Consider the following 14,552-nt stretch of genomic DNA (forward strand, 5'->3'; position numbering starts at 1 on the left):
CCGAAAATACAGAGATACAGGCTAAACATGAACATCAAGTAGGAACCTAAACTCTACCACCGAGAAATAAGCACATACTGCAAAGCAGAGCCAACACACGAAGTTTGACCAATAGAGCCGTTCACTGTAATAGAGATTAAGCACCTACGGGAACGGAACCTAATCACTGAATAAGCAAGAAAACAGGGGATCCCTTTTTAACAAATCAATCTTAACCCGGAAACAGAGAGAAGCAGCCGATCAACAGAATCGGAACAGATCTCAGCAAACCCCAACACAGCCACCACCTACCACCGGTGCTGCTGCCGGGATAAACCCCAGAACTCTCCCACGACTGCCGGCCAGACCACCAAACCCTAACTAAAATTATTCACCCAACACCCACCGGATCTAGAGAACTAGACTGGTACAGACCGGAGTGGGGAGACCAGCCGGTATAGCCCGAGCCAAACGGCCGGAAAAAAGAAAAAAGAAAGGAAACCCTCACCCAAAACAACCGCACACCTTATTCAACGACTTCGGCCCCGAGCACCACAGATCTGGAATCACCGTGCGGGCCAACGGACTGTGGGACACCACCGATCGCCGGAACGGAGCCGTCGCAAGGGAGCCACGCCGGAACCAACAGCAACGGACACCTAAAAACCGAGAGGACGGGACGCCAAACGTCGGGCAAGAGTGAGGCGAGGAGGGGAGAGGGAACAAAAACGGGGGGAGGAGGGAGGCAGAGGCCTCCTCCCCCACGGCCGCGATGAACAGGGTTTTAACTTCTAGAGAGAGATGGATTTTTTTTAGAGAGAGGCAGATATAAATTGTTTCACACTCGTGCACACACATGAGCATTATTGGACTTAGATCTTAGACCGTTAATTTACGGATCAGAACAATATACGGTTCAGCTCGATTTGGTCCTGGTTCGCGCTTCAACGGGGTTGTCGTGCAGGCCTAATATTCCCGAAAGTGAAACAGTTGTTGAACTCTGAGAAATGAATCGACTTCTGAGCAACCGCCCAAAACAACAGCATCACTGCATCAGCAACAATGAACATGATCAACGGGTTCGTCCAAATGCATTTCTGATCTCTGGTTCGTCCTTTTCCCTTTTCCTGTTTTCACATTCTTTTCCATATATGTTGTATGCAGTAATGCAGCTGATTCACGTTGATGGCGATTTTTACCAACTCAATCTCTCTTCTCTCCGGGTTTAATTAGGGTTTCGTAGTACTGCTTTTCATCTTGGACAGTGTTCTTCCTTTTTCAATGCGCGAATTTGTTTGGAATTCCGTGTTGTTTAATGTAATGACTGAATTTAATATTCAGAGCTATTGGCTTTCATGTGCTGTTCAAAATTTCTCTCTTTCTCTTCCACTTTCTCTAAATTATGGGAATTAAGAAACAAAGTTTACCTGGCTTTCTTTCCTTGAAAGGTTTTCTTTCCGAACCCCGAGGGTCAAGGGTCGGTACGGTGGTCATGGACTTGCTCCTTCCTAGGTTCTGTTAAGGAAATATAGTGCGTGCTACATTGCTGGATCGCTCATGCTGTTTTTGAGAAATTTTTTATGAGAATAATGATTGGAAGCAGGGGTAATGAGTGGAGAGAGATAGAAAAAGAAATGAGAATAATGATTGAAGATATGAGTAATGAGGGGACAGTAAATGATTGAAAGTAGGGGTAATGAGTGTTTTTTGAGTTGGAATTTTTTTTCCAAATCTTGATCCAAACAAGGCATTAATATTTGACACCTTTTGTAGGGCCAGTCCGTACGGGCTTTATCATAGTCCTCGTTAGTGGACATGGGAATTGGCACCCAAGAGATTAGTCCAGGTGGGCATAAGATGGCCGGACACCCTGAGTTATTCAAAAAAAGGTTTTCTTTCCAAGCTACCAGTCTCATTTGTTAATTCAAAATGGTCACAATTAGCTCTATATGGAAAAGCTTTATCACGGTCATTTCCTTCAGTTTAATATCCCTGGTATTCCCTTTTTTGCTTTTGCTTTTAATTGCTATTAGCCGTACTATTCTTTCCCTCCCTTCTCTCTTTTTTTCTTTTTATCAATTTTCCCACCTCGGGAGAAGAGGGCTAAGCCTCTTGTCTTCAATAATCTATTGCTGCTATTATTTCATGGACAGGTTCGAATGCTTTTATTTGTTCAACCTGGGAGGAATGCTATACAGATGAAACGAGAATTACTTAACAAATCAAATTGGTGATGATCGTCGAACAATTGACCTTCTAATGAGATTCAATTCTTCGGTCAACTAGGCTAACAAGGACGGGGCCAAGATTTTTTCTTAGGGGTGGCATACATATAAAGATGACAATAGGAATTATTGCACGTCGCTCCTGCCTCCTAGTTGAGAGCATAAATATTGATGTTTAGAGAGTTACGTAAGTCCTAAACTGCTATCCGTTTTTGACTAAAAGAGTTGTAGTAAAGCTCAGTTCAGGCAATGAGCCATTTCTAGAGTATCGCGCTTCATAGCTCCAAATTCATTAATTCTAAAAAAAAATCAATATTTAATGTTCTGTTGAAACCCAGAGGTGGCGGACCTATATAGTTTCGTGGTAAGCAAAAAGAATTCTAGAGAAGACCATTTCTTAAAACCATTGGGGTGGCAACCGCCACTACATGCTCCCCTTGGGCTCCATCCTTGAGGTTAACATTTCAGGTGTTCGAATAGTCTTTTGAGGGTGGTTTTGAAAATCGAAACTAATGAGAGAAGTTTTATCAGCTATTTGAGACTTGAGAGAGATGGAATCCTGATCACATGCCCCTTATCGTGTTCCCTTCTCTATCCTCTTGGATCTTATTGGTTCATAGGGTCACTTCACCAACGTCGTCTATCCAATGGACCGATAGGATTCAAAGGTGACATAGCAGGGGGCCGAGAGATTTGGATTCCTCGCAAAGAGGGGAAACTAATCAGCGACATCGATTGAGATGGCTCTCCAGAGTACATTTTGCATCATATGTTGGTCCTTTTTTCCTGCATTTATTTTCCTCAAGTGTAGACATATATAGTTCTATCATGGTTATGAGGTTTGTTAGTTCTCTGGCAAAAACAGTCACAACATGACATGGTGTAGTAATAACCATCACTGCTCGCATGCACGTAGGCACTTAACTTGCCTATGTGTATTTTGCATATTATATGAACAGCATAGTATAAACATCCCGTACGAAAAGGAAAAAATAAAGCATTGTGTCCTACTTGTATCAAATCATAAAGGTTTCACATGGTTGAACTTGAAACCATTGACTAGTGAAAACAAAGGGACTGTGACCCAACAAAATATTGGAACTTAAGCCTTTGTTTGCCTGCATTTTTTCACTCGTCTTGCTCTGCAATTCATTTTTTCCTTTGCTTTTTATTGTTTTTTTCTTCTTTTCATGTTTTAGTAACTCCTTGAGTCTGTTTTCCATGTGCAAACATGTCTGCAGATTCTGACCTAGTATACATATATGGGTATTAACTAATTATGTATATTGAGGCATACGTGCTTAACGACATACAAACGTATGAGAGAGAGAGAGTCTTATTTTTGCACAATATACCATTTCAGCAGTGCCTACATATGCTTGCTATAACATACGTACAAGAAATGTCAGGCTCACATGGTGACATTTGAGACAATGAACTTAGTAAAATGGAAACACTCCTTCACGAAACAACCTTTTGGACCTAAAGCAATTCACTATACAGACAAGTTAAAATACACTCCTATGTGGACTGACAGTTCTAAGGATTTCGCTCTACGTTTGTGTTGTGGATGGAATGGCCAACACCAGGGCTGTGACCTGGCGTTGTGGGTCGGAAATCATCTGCATTTCCTGCCATAGAATGATTGACGCCAGTGCCCTCAATTTTTTTGTTTGTTTGAGCATTGCCCATCTGTTCTGGATAAGAATGACCAACTCCTGGGCTGTTACCTGGTATTGTAGGTCTAAAATCATCTTCATCTACTGCAATTGGATCCTCAAATCCAAGGCTTAGATTGAATGTCCTTGTTTTGGGAGTTTGTTTATATCCTGCTACAGAATGGTCATTTATGGGACCATGATTAGTTTGTGGCGCCGTGTCGTCATATACATGACTGTGATCTAGCATGGGTGCGTGCTCCACCTCTCCCCTTGCTTTTAGCTGTCTCCCCTCAGTAAAGAGAATTATATCGCATTCTGTTAGTGCAAGAAGAATAGCACTGGTACAGATGAGTTTGATATAGGCCATAACTAGAGAAGGAAAGATATTAGGTGATCCTGTTGTTGTTTGAAAGCGAATGACAGATTAGGTTAAAGCAGAGAGGGAGAGGGAGAGAGGAGGGGGAGAGATGGAGAATTATGAACACTGTAGTCACCTCCCTACATCTGTGTTGCTATTTATAATCTAGGGAGAAAGGCATATGAGGATCTGAACGTCAATAATTCATTGAACTAAAGTGTCCACTTTGTTTTACAAATTCAAATGGTTTGTGTTTTAGATATATTTGACCGTCCTCTTAGGACAGAACTTTATGCGAGTTCTTTCTCACTTACTGAATGTCTCTGCTCTATGGCTATTGTTCTTTGCTCCTTTTCAATTTCCCCACTTTCCTATTATAAAACCTAAAAATTGTTGGAAATATAAATTTAACAGGGTCTAATTCAATCTTGGTCCTTGACTGCATTCCGACCTTCTAATATGCTGAAATGCTACTTTATTCTTTGAAATGTCGGCAGAGGTGATGATTTTTTTAATCAATTGTTCCTGGAAAATCAGATTAAAGATCTAGGTTAGTGCACAAGAGTACTGTAAGCACACATTTGGCTAGTTTTTTATGTGGTGGCTCATGTGCTTTTCAGCCCCTCTTGGTCGACAAATCCAAGTGAGATACATGTGTCTCTTGGTTGTTGTTTAGGTGCTTTCATTAACTTGGTTTACATTACAAGTTTTGTAGTGATTTTATGGTTTACAAAGCCGCTCCATGATTCAGGAATGTCTATCTCTGCATCATATTATTGGTCCCTTCTGTTTCTCAGATTTGTTTCATTTGATCCACCCAATAGAAGATATCTCATGCTGGAAGGAATCGAACTTCTCAACTCTAGAATCTTTTATAAGACATAATGTTTGAATTCAGATCCCATGGCACATTGTTCTTTCATGATCCATTTTCTGGATTTAAAAGTTCAAAATGTTTAATGTATTGAATCCTTATTATGGTGGATATCTTGTTCATTTAATTTGGTTCACGACGAGATATAGGCTAGTCAATATTGCAGGTATGAGTGAGAAGCTATGAAGCACCAACGCTATTAGAGGTGTGGACACATATGGGACGCTCCACGTGGCGTGTCCATTGAATTTTAGAATATTTTTTACGGTGGGACATGGTAGGGACATGCCAGGGACACTCCACATGGTGTGTCCATTAAATTTTTAAGTATTTTTTTTATGATGGGATACACTAGGGACGTGACAGGGACACATATTGGACACTCCTCGCAGCATGTCCATTAAATTCTGGTATTTATATGGTTGGACTGTTACACTCAACCCCAAAAGCTAGCTGTTGAAGTGATGGAGCCCTCATACTTATATACTTCAATATTATTTTGGTAGCAAGGCGATGTGAAACTTCGTTTCACACCCTTCCTCACGCCCAATGTTCTCCTCGGCAGCACTAGCCGCATACAGGCTCGAGACACACTTTACCCATTTCTGGTACCGAGCTCTAATACCTTGTTGCACGGTTTTTGGTGGAACTTAACCCCAAAAGCTAGATGTTGAAGTGAGGGTGCCCTCACGCTTATATACTTCATATTATTTTGGTACCCAAGCAATGTGGGATTTCGCTTTACGCCCTTTCTCACATGTACGTGATCACTCGAAGCACCTACCACGTGCAGGCTAGAGACACGCACCCTGCCCATCCCTGGTGCCTAGCTCTAATACCATATTACATGGTCTTGGGTAGAACTCAACCCCAAAAGTTAGCTGTTGAAGTGAGGGTGCCCTGATACTTGTATACTTCATGTTATTTTGGTACCCAGGCGATGTGGGACTACGTTTCATAGGGACACTCTAAGGACACACATGGGGACAAGGCCAGGTGATTTTTTTAAATATTAAAAGCTTTTTCGGGGTAAAATATTTATTAGTTCAAAGGTATTCAACCAAAAGTGTAATATAACACATATGTGTACGTGTATACACACACTCCCCCCATCGGTTGATAATGCATGAGGATTCCTAAGTCCTAACCTAAATATTAAATGGTTATAATGTAGGTTTGCTTAACAAAAAAATTATTTTGTCTCCTGCTATATCCATGTCCCAATTTATTGTGAATTCTCGTGTCGCATATCCCGATATCCGTGTATGTCCCTAGCCGTGTCTGTACGTGTGCTACATAGGTGAAAAGTAATCATTCCATGCTGTTTACATTCACTTCTTTTGAGATAATTTCTACGGTGGCTGTTTGCTGTTGTAAATCTATGCTAGTTCTGCTAGCATCAAATGATATTCCGCTTGGAAGTAAAAGTAGCACAGGCATCATAGTGCACATGTCCACACCAAGAAAAGTCTTTAAAAATACCGGAACAACTACCACCCTGGAAAAGGAAGTTTGGTTGGAAACGGATGGTTTACATAACAGAGCCGAAATTTGACCAAATATTAATAGTAATGTGCGGATACACCCGTGGCAAAAAAAAAAGAAGAAGAGCGGATACACATATGACCCCTGTAACCTAGGGGGATTCTTTTGAAAATGATTTTCCTCGTTAACTAGGGTTTGATTCTTTCTTATGCAGGCACCTTTGCAAGTTTGCGTCTTTTTGTTGAACCGCTCACTGCTTGTCTTGTCAGGAGTGATGATAGTCATTAGTCATTAGGGTACTGCAGAGAAATTGCAGGTCGTATTACCAAAGTAGAGCTGGATGCCTGGATGCATTTGATGTTATTTCATGCTAATAGAGTACCATTCTGCATAAACACTAACTGTGATGTCTAGCTGCGAGCACAATATTATCTGAACACCTACCGTAGTGAAATTGCAGGTCATATTACCAAAGTAGAGCTGGATTCCTGGATGCATTTGATGTTATTTCATGCTAATAGAGTACCATTCTGCAAAAATACTAACTGAAATGTCTAGCAGCGAGCACGAACCTGTCTAAACACCACGATTGCTCGAAGTGTGAAGTCCTTTTCATTTGCATATTCTTTCATAGAGAAACTGACGTTCAAATAACAAAAAGCCGAGTCAAATCCACCAAATTCTGGATGGTCCTACCACTATTAGTTGTCACAAAATAACTATTACTTTTGTTTATTCGAATTAGTCAATGAAGCAAATGATGGGCTTGACAGTGCCAGGAAACTTCCCTTTCTTCACCTCCATTGAGTGTGGAATTAAAAATGGAGATTCTCCCAAAGGACATCTATGGCTGGCTCCTCGAGTTCAGGAGCCTTGTCCCACTAAACATTGAAAATGAATCAATACTTTTTTATAGGACAAAAGTATTTGATTCTGTTAGGTGCTAGGCTGTAGTGCACGGGCTTGTTTATTCTGTAATGGTTATTATATTGACAGAATGTGCAAAGGGCGTGGTTAGTAGTGGCTGTCGGGGAAAAATTCAAGTTCTTTCGTAATTTCTAAACAAAATAGTCCATGATAGCGCTTATTTCTCTTCGATAACTATGCCTTCCAAATATAAAGAGCAGTACTTGATATTCAAGGAACTGCTTGAAAGCCTGTAGCTCTCTTGGTGGCTCAAGGTACCAAGTAGAGAATTAAATAAGTTTTCCACATACAACACCGCCTTTTGCATCATGCCAGGGTTAATATAGACGGCCATGCGATGGAGCAAAAGTAGTGGCTGGGTACAAAAATGAATAGAGTCAAAAATGTATGCTTCATTGCACAAGGGTGCACCACAACAGTTGATCACCAACAACTATGTTTAATAAATGTTTACTTACAAGGAATTGCTTGTGGATACTTCTTCCTATGCTAATTGATAGTCAGAAATTTTTGGAGTTACTACTAACAAAAAAAAGGAAAGAAGTTTTTTGGTCAACAATTCAGAAATGGATGCAATGGCATGTCATTAACATTTTATAAGGTTCTCCAATGCAGTTTATGGGATTGCATCTCATTCTATAGTATCAGTTCTGAATGACTTTGTGTACCTAGAGCCTTAAAGAATGTATACTTGCTATGGAGAAATATTGAATGCACACTACGTACTATAAGCAAATTTATAAGGTCTTGTGGCAGGATCAGGAAAAAAAAAAAGGTCTTGTGGCGAATGTTATGAACCATTGTCGTAGATACAAAGTTGGATTACAGATGAGTGATGAGAAAAGTCTTACATTGTGGCAATGTCATGAACATTGTGGTTATTGATCAGGAGCTGGTGGCAATGTGTTTGTGGCACTGTCATGAACATTGTGGTTTTTAATCAGGAGATGGTGGGAAATGTTACAAGGTTTGGTGAATTTGTTATGATCTTTTCGGTGTTTGTAACTAACTATTGTGGTATACTTACAAAAAATAGGTGTATGGTTTGCTCCTTTTCGAAATAAAACATAAGATCAAAAATGGTGGTTGTTATCATAGGGAATATTTTATCTTGTAGAATTTTAACAGTTGACATATTTGAGATGATTAATCTGGAAATAGCTAGCACGACACACACTAAGCTTGGTAAATTATGGTAAATTCTGAATGAGCAGCCTCTATATGTATGTATGTATGTATGTATATATATATATATATGTATATATATATATATATAGTCCGGATCTCCTAAGGGATCCCGCACGGGCTTACCGTGCAGGACTCCCCTTTCCCGATCGAATTACGACGATCCGATCCGCTCAAAGTGATCAGAACGTGATTTTAAGGGTACTCGAGAGAAATCAGCAAAAAAAATGATCGGGAAAGGCTTCATCCGAACAGTTTTTTATTGAACGGTTCAGTAAAAAACTGTTCGGATCAAGCCCTTCCCGATCATTTTTTTTGCCGATTTCTCGCGGGTATCCTTAAAATCACGTTCTGCACACTTTGAGTGGCTTGGATCGTCGCAATTCGATCGGGAAAGGGGAGTCCCGCACGGGCTTCGGTAAGCCCGTGCGGGATCCCTCATTGGATCCCGAGTGTGTGTGTGTGTATATATATATATACGGGACGGTTCAAGGGACACCTAAAAGAACACCCCAAATCTCAAACTCGTAGTTCCCGATCAAATTTTTATGATCCGAACCGTTCAATGAGTGCAGAATGTGATTTTAAGGGTGCCCGAGAGAAATTAACAAAAAAAATGCTCGAGAAATGCTTGATTTGAGCAGCTTTTATTTGAACCGTTCAATAAAAACCTGTTCGAAATTGTTCGGATCAAGCCCTTCCCGGTCATTTTTTTGACTGATTTCTCACGAGCACCCTTAAAATCACATTCTGATCACATTGAGCGGCTCGGATCATTAAAATTTGATCAGGAACTATGAGGTGTTTTTTTGGGTGTCCTCGGAACCGCCCCAATATATATAGGTGTATATATATATATATATAGGTGTATATATATATAGGTATAATATGACATGGTTGTGGTGTACAAACCTGGAGTTTTGTCAACTCAAATGCTAGTTTATGTGGTCTTGGGTTTAGAGAAGAAAATGATTGAGACAGAATATATGGTTCTAGCCACTTGGTGCAGCAGCTAATATTATGGTTTGTATTCAATTGATGATAATTTTTTGTACTAAAAGTTGCTTCAAACAAGATGGAATTGAAGTGTCAAATGTGTACAATATTATTTCATTTTGTGGTGGTGGTTGTAGGTGTTACTGAGTACGCACTTGTATCATGTCCATTTGGATGTGTTTTTGTTAGTATTAAGATGGGAATTTACCGAGTGCGAAAACATGTTGTGTTTCAATGACTTGTTATTGCTTAAACCTTTGAAGCACATGTACTTCAAAAATGTTGTCATTCAAGTTCTGGGTGTTGGTATGGTATGGTTACGTCTTTGCTGTGACAAAATAGGTTCAGGTACGTCAAAACATATTTGGTACATTTCAATATCCAACTACGGCATTGATATGAATGCATTTTTTTTTGGTACTAGATGCTTGGTATTAGCACTTAATGCTTGTTTTTTCTTTCCAATCCCAAGTTCCTATTTTCTCTATTTGTTCTTACTGTATTTCATCTTGCAAAAGAACTAATTTGAAATAACCACACATTGCCATCAATCCTAAGTTCTTATCGCGCTTAAGAAGACGTTCTTACTGTGTTTAGTTACAGCTTATCTATCATTTCGTGTGTGATGTAAGAATATGCCGCCCTATAACTAGGGTATGATAATAAGTTGGAAAAGGAAAGATGTTTAATCTAATATTGCACCCATGAAATGCATATCAATGCGAAGGTTACATGCATTACAATTTAAAATCCAATTTACATGTGCCAATGATTGATATACGTAGATGACACAAAGTTACTACTTGTAGCATTTATATACTGCAACTAAGCACACAGCCTGATACATTTAATCTAATATTGCACCCATGAAATGCATATCAATGCGAAAGTTACATACATTACAATTTGAAATCCAATGTACATGTGCCCATGATTGATACACGTAGATGACACGAAGTTACTACTTGTAGCATGTACATACTGCAATGAAGCGCACAGCCTGGTAGATACTTGCAGCATGTACCAAAACCCTAATTTTGAAGGGAGTGCCCAACACCGGGGCTGTGGCCTGGGGTGGTTGGCCTAAAGTCGTCCACATGACCTGGTGGTGCTACTCGAGTCTCAGTGCCAGTCTGGCTTGGTGGCGTCGGCGGCATTTGCGACATTGGCAACATTGTTGGCAGTGGAGCCATAGGTACAGATTCATTCGCTGTTCTATTTGTGCTCTTACCATGCAAATCGCTCTCTTTTTCAGCAACCTCGTTTGTTTCTTTTTTGAATAGTACACTGCGAGTTGTGAGTTTTGGTAATTCATTTTTTCTTAGTGGCTTCAAATTCCTTCCTTCACTAGAGTGAATACAGTGGAACAGACTCAAAACAAGTAAAATACCAGCAAAAACCAACTTAGGCTGAGCCATTTAGTGGAGAGAGAGTGAGAGAGAGAGAGAGAGAGAGAGAGAGAGAGAGAGAGAGAGATATGCCTGACTCCTCCAACTCTTGGGGTATTTATAGAAATAAAAGGGCCGTATGAGGGCCCTTAGACCCTGACTGTTGGAGATTCCTTTTGATTCAATATACCGTTACGATAATGTTATATGGTGGTAAGAATATTCTCCAGTACCCTAGAATTAAAATATGCAAGTGAGCTTAGGGTGGTAGGAACAGTCTGTCAATAGTTTATTTGCATGCCCCATGCAAGCATTCATTTTCTGCTCTCCCTTTTACCCCACTTAATATTACATAGTACATATAGAGTATCAGTGGGAAAGACTTGCACTGGTTAGATCACGAAGGCTGCAACTTGCAAGGTAGCTCAAGCATTTGAATATGGTGTGGTTGGTATGCAATGTGTGGCTTTACTTTAATACGATAAATAAAGGTGAAGAATCTTATTGTCTGTGGGCCAAATTAGGTATCTGAGAGTTTTATAACATTCTTGGATGTAGATTTTTCTGCTCTCCACTGAGAGCCCTGGAACATGTTCTGTAAAATATTATGTTTTTCTCTTCCAGTTACAGCCCCTTTGGCTACCTAGGTGAGAAAAGAAAAGAAAGGGGTGTCCTCCCCCTTATTAGTGACACAAAAGAAAAGAAAGAAGTGCGATTTCTCACCATCTCGTTTGGATGAACAAAATAAATGAGAGAAAAGAAAAGAGGGTGTCATTTATATTTTTACCAAAATAACCTTTCCTTTTTCCGGTAAAAAAAAAAAACCCTTTCCTTTTTACTTCGTCTTCACCACCACTGCCATTTACAGAGATACCAGACCCTCGTGATTCAGAAGCTCGTTTGATACCAGACGCACTAAGAAGACGATGGACAGATGCACGAGGAGAAGAGACGATGGCAGACGCACGGTGAAATAGAGACCGAGGGTTTCCTGCGGACGGACGCACACACGAAGAATACGAAGGTCAAAATTGGCAACTTGGTTCCTTTCTCACGGAATCTCGCCACATCTGGTGAGAAACGAAATGGCTTAGTAAGGGGTTTCTCATTCTCCTCATTTCTCACCCTCTCTCGCCATTTTAATCATCCAAACGTGGGAAAGAATCACTTCTACCTCCATTTCTTTTCCTCTCTCTCGAAATCTCTCAATCCAAACGAGCTGTTAGTGTTTAGCTAGGGCCCTATCCAGTGTCAAAGTCGATGTAATTGAGCTTTCTTGTCTTTCATAAACCTTAATGGTATAGGAGCTTTCAGGGTAAATTGCTGATTTTAGAGACTATTGCGCTGGTAAGAGAGCCTTTGGCGTGGCAGCATCAATTGAAGTTCATGTGATAGTATTCTTGGATTGAAAAGGATAAGTTGCTTTTATTTCCTCGAGTTCAAAAGGAAATGCATCGTGCTTCATGATACCATCTCAAATGCTAAGTTCAATATCTTTTCTAATATACAAAAGGGTGAGCACCATTTTGGTGTCCATATATTTTTAGGTTGTGTAGACTTATGTTAAATTCTGAAAATTCCACTTTTAACAATTTTCTTTTTCACTTTAAACTGCTTTTGTTTCTTTAACTGTTTAGGCAAAAATGTAGTAAATGCCAAGAAACCACCCATTGATTCGTTGATATCTTCCGTACCCACAGTTTGCAGCAATTCTATTTGGTTTGCAGGTCATGGAAACTTCCGAAGTTCTGTAGTCTCTCTGCTATTTCCTTTCCCTCCACTCAAATTTAACTCTCAATGGTGGATCTGACTCCAAACAACCGATAACACCAAGCGAAGGGCTGCGATAAGTAGGAATTTAAAATTTATGTTAGGTAATTTGGCAAGGGTATTTCTTTCTTATTTGAAGTAAGTATGATCTACACCATCTATATCTATGCATATGAATTTGATTGTCTGCTTTTTTCATTTTTTTTTCCCTTCTTATAGACTTGATCATCTTTGATAGACTGGAATCAAACTCTGCGCGTGTAGTTTGGTACTTCATTTTCTCCTTATGTTTACGTATGTGTGTATGTTGCTGTGTCTACATATTTACCTGTGTATAGAAAAGGATAATGCTGGTGTGCATGAAGTAAATGGTGAACATAATTTACATTGACCTCATCTACAATCTGACAGTTAATTCCTAAAATCATAAACACAATTTTGATTGGCGTTCAAACTAAGTGCATACCAAGTATGGTATGCTGCACTCACATAGCACTATCCCAAATGCTAACTTCAATATCTATTTCTGAAATGTATGCTACTTTCAGCTAGGCACCATCTGGAACCTTTTGTTGAGTAGCAGAGATTACGTATTTTCTGACGGTGGACTAAATAGGTTCATGAGGCACCTGGGCAAGATATGATAATCTATGCTACTTGTCATCCGCTGGACTTGTTCAAGGTAGGATAAACTTTGTTTTCCAAGCCATCCTAGTCGTCCCTCAACAGGTTTTACAAAACTAATCGAAGCTACCTTTGATGAAATTAGAACTGGATGGATGCAGGACCAAAAATTATGACGTTTAAACGAAAGCATGAGGAAGGCCCATGAATTTGTTTGCTCGACTAGTGCTGCGTTAGCTCTTGTTGGATGCTTAAATGTGGTGTTGAAGCATGATTCTATTTGCACAGGGTACAGATACGGTCAATTGGAAGTTCAACTAGCAGTCTAGCAGGAAGATAGCAGTGGAAACCAAGTCCACCGGGAATGTCAGGTCTTCAAGCTGAAAGAGTGGAAGATTCACAGGAAGATTCACAGGGTTTATGCTGGCTAGGCATTAGGAGATATATTGGTTTGGGGCGACACTTTTTTTTTTCTTTTTGTCAGTCAAGCATTATTTGTTCGCAATCAACTATTTTTTCAGCATGGTGCGAACGAGTAAAAGAGCACTTAATTGGTGGCGAGGACCCATATTGACTATCGATGATATTTTTCTTGTTACTGAGGGGTCATAGAATTTTTTCTAAAAGTTACGGTTGTCCTCTGTGGGTTAAATTCACTGCGGAGCTTGGCCTCCTTCCATAAACCGTCGCTAACTGTGCTTGGTTATAATGACATTTCAAATTAACAATTGTTCTCGTTCATGTTCAAATGTTCTATTAATTCATTGAAACATTTTATATTGGGAAAATTACATATTAAACCCCATAGTTTGACCCATTTCCCCAATTAAAAATAATAATTCCTCAAAAAAAATGCAATTCATGTAGTTAAGGAAAACAGATACAAGCTGAGCGGCTTATCGGCCAAAACAAACAACGAAAATAAAGTATACGCTCCACAACCTGCACAAATCAACTACAACAACAATGTTGGACCCAGGCCTCCGAACTGGAGGTGGGTGGAATATAGATGATCGCCGAAAGACCACACTCCAGCTGCAGGATCGTCGCGACCTGCTATCAACACGCATTCATTGTCGC

The 14,552-nt window shown here is 39.9% G+C and overlaps 1 long non-coding RNA gene across 1 annotated transcript; it reads left to right on the top strand.

Moving 5' to 3' along the window:
- The first annotated feature begins 817 nt into the window (after positions 1-817).
- On the top strand, positions 818-14,092 carry LOC131304382 (uncharacterized). The gene is made up of 3 exons (XR_009192390.1): positions 818-1,086; positions 12,806-13,530; positions 13,618-14,092. It is a non-coding gene; the product is annotated as an uncharacterized LOC131304382 (long non-coding RNA).
- The last annotated feature ends 460 nt before the right edge of the window (positions 14,093-14,552 follow it).

This window comes from Rhododendron vialii, chromosome 10a (genome assembly GCF_030253575.1).
Source record: "Rhododendron vialii isolate Sample 1 chromosome 10a, ASM3025357v1".
Lineage (NCBI taxonomy): Eukaryota > Viridiplantae > Streptophyta > Magnoliopsida > Ericales > Ericaceae > Rhododendron > Rhododendron vialii.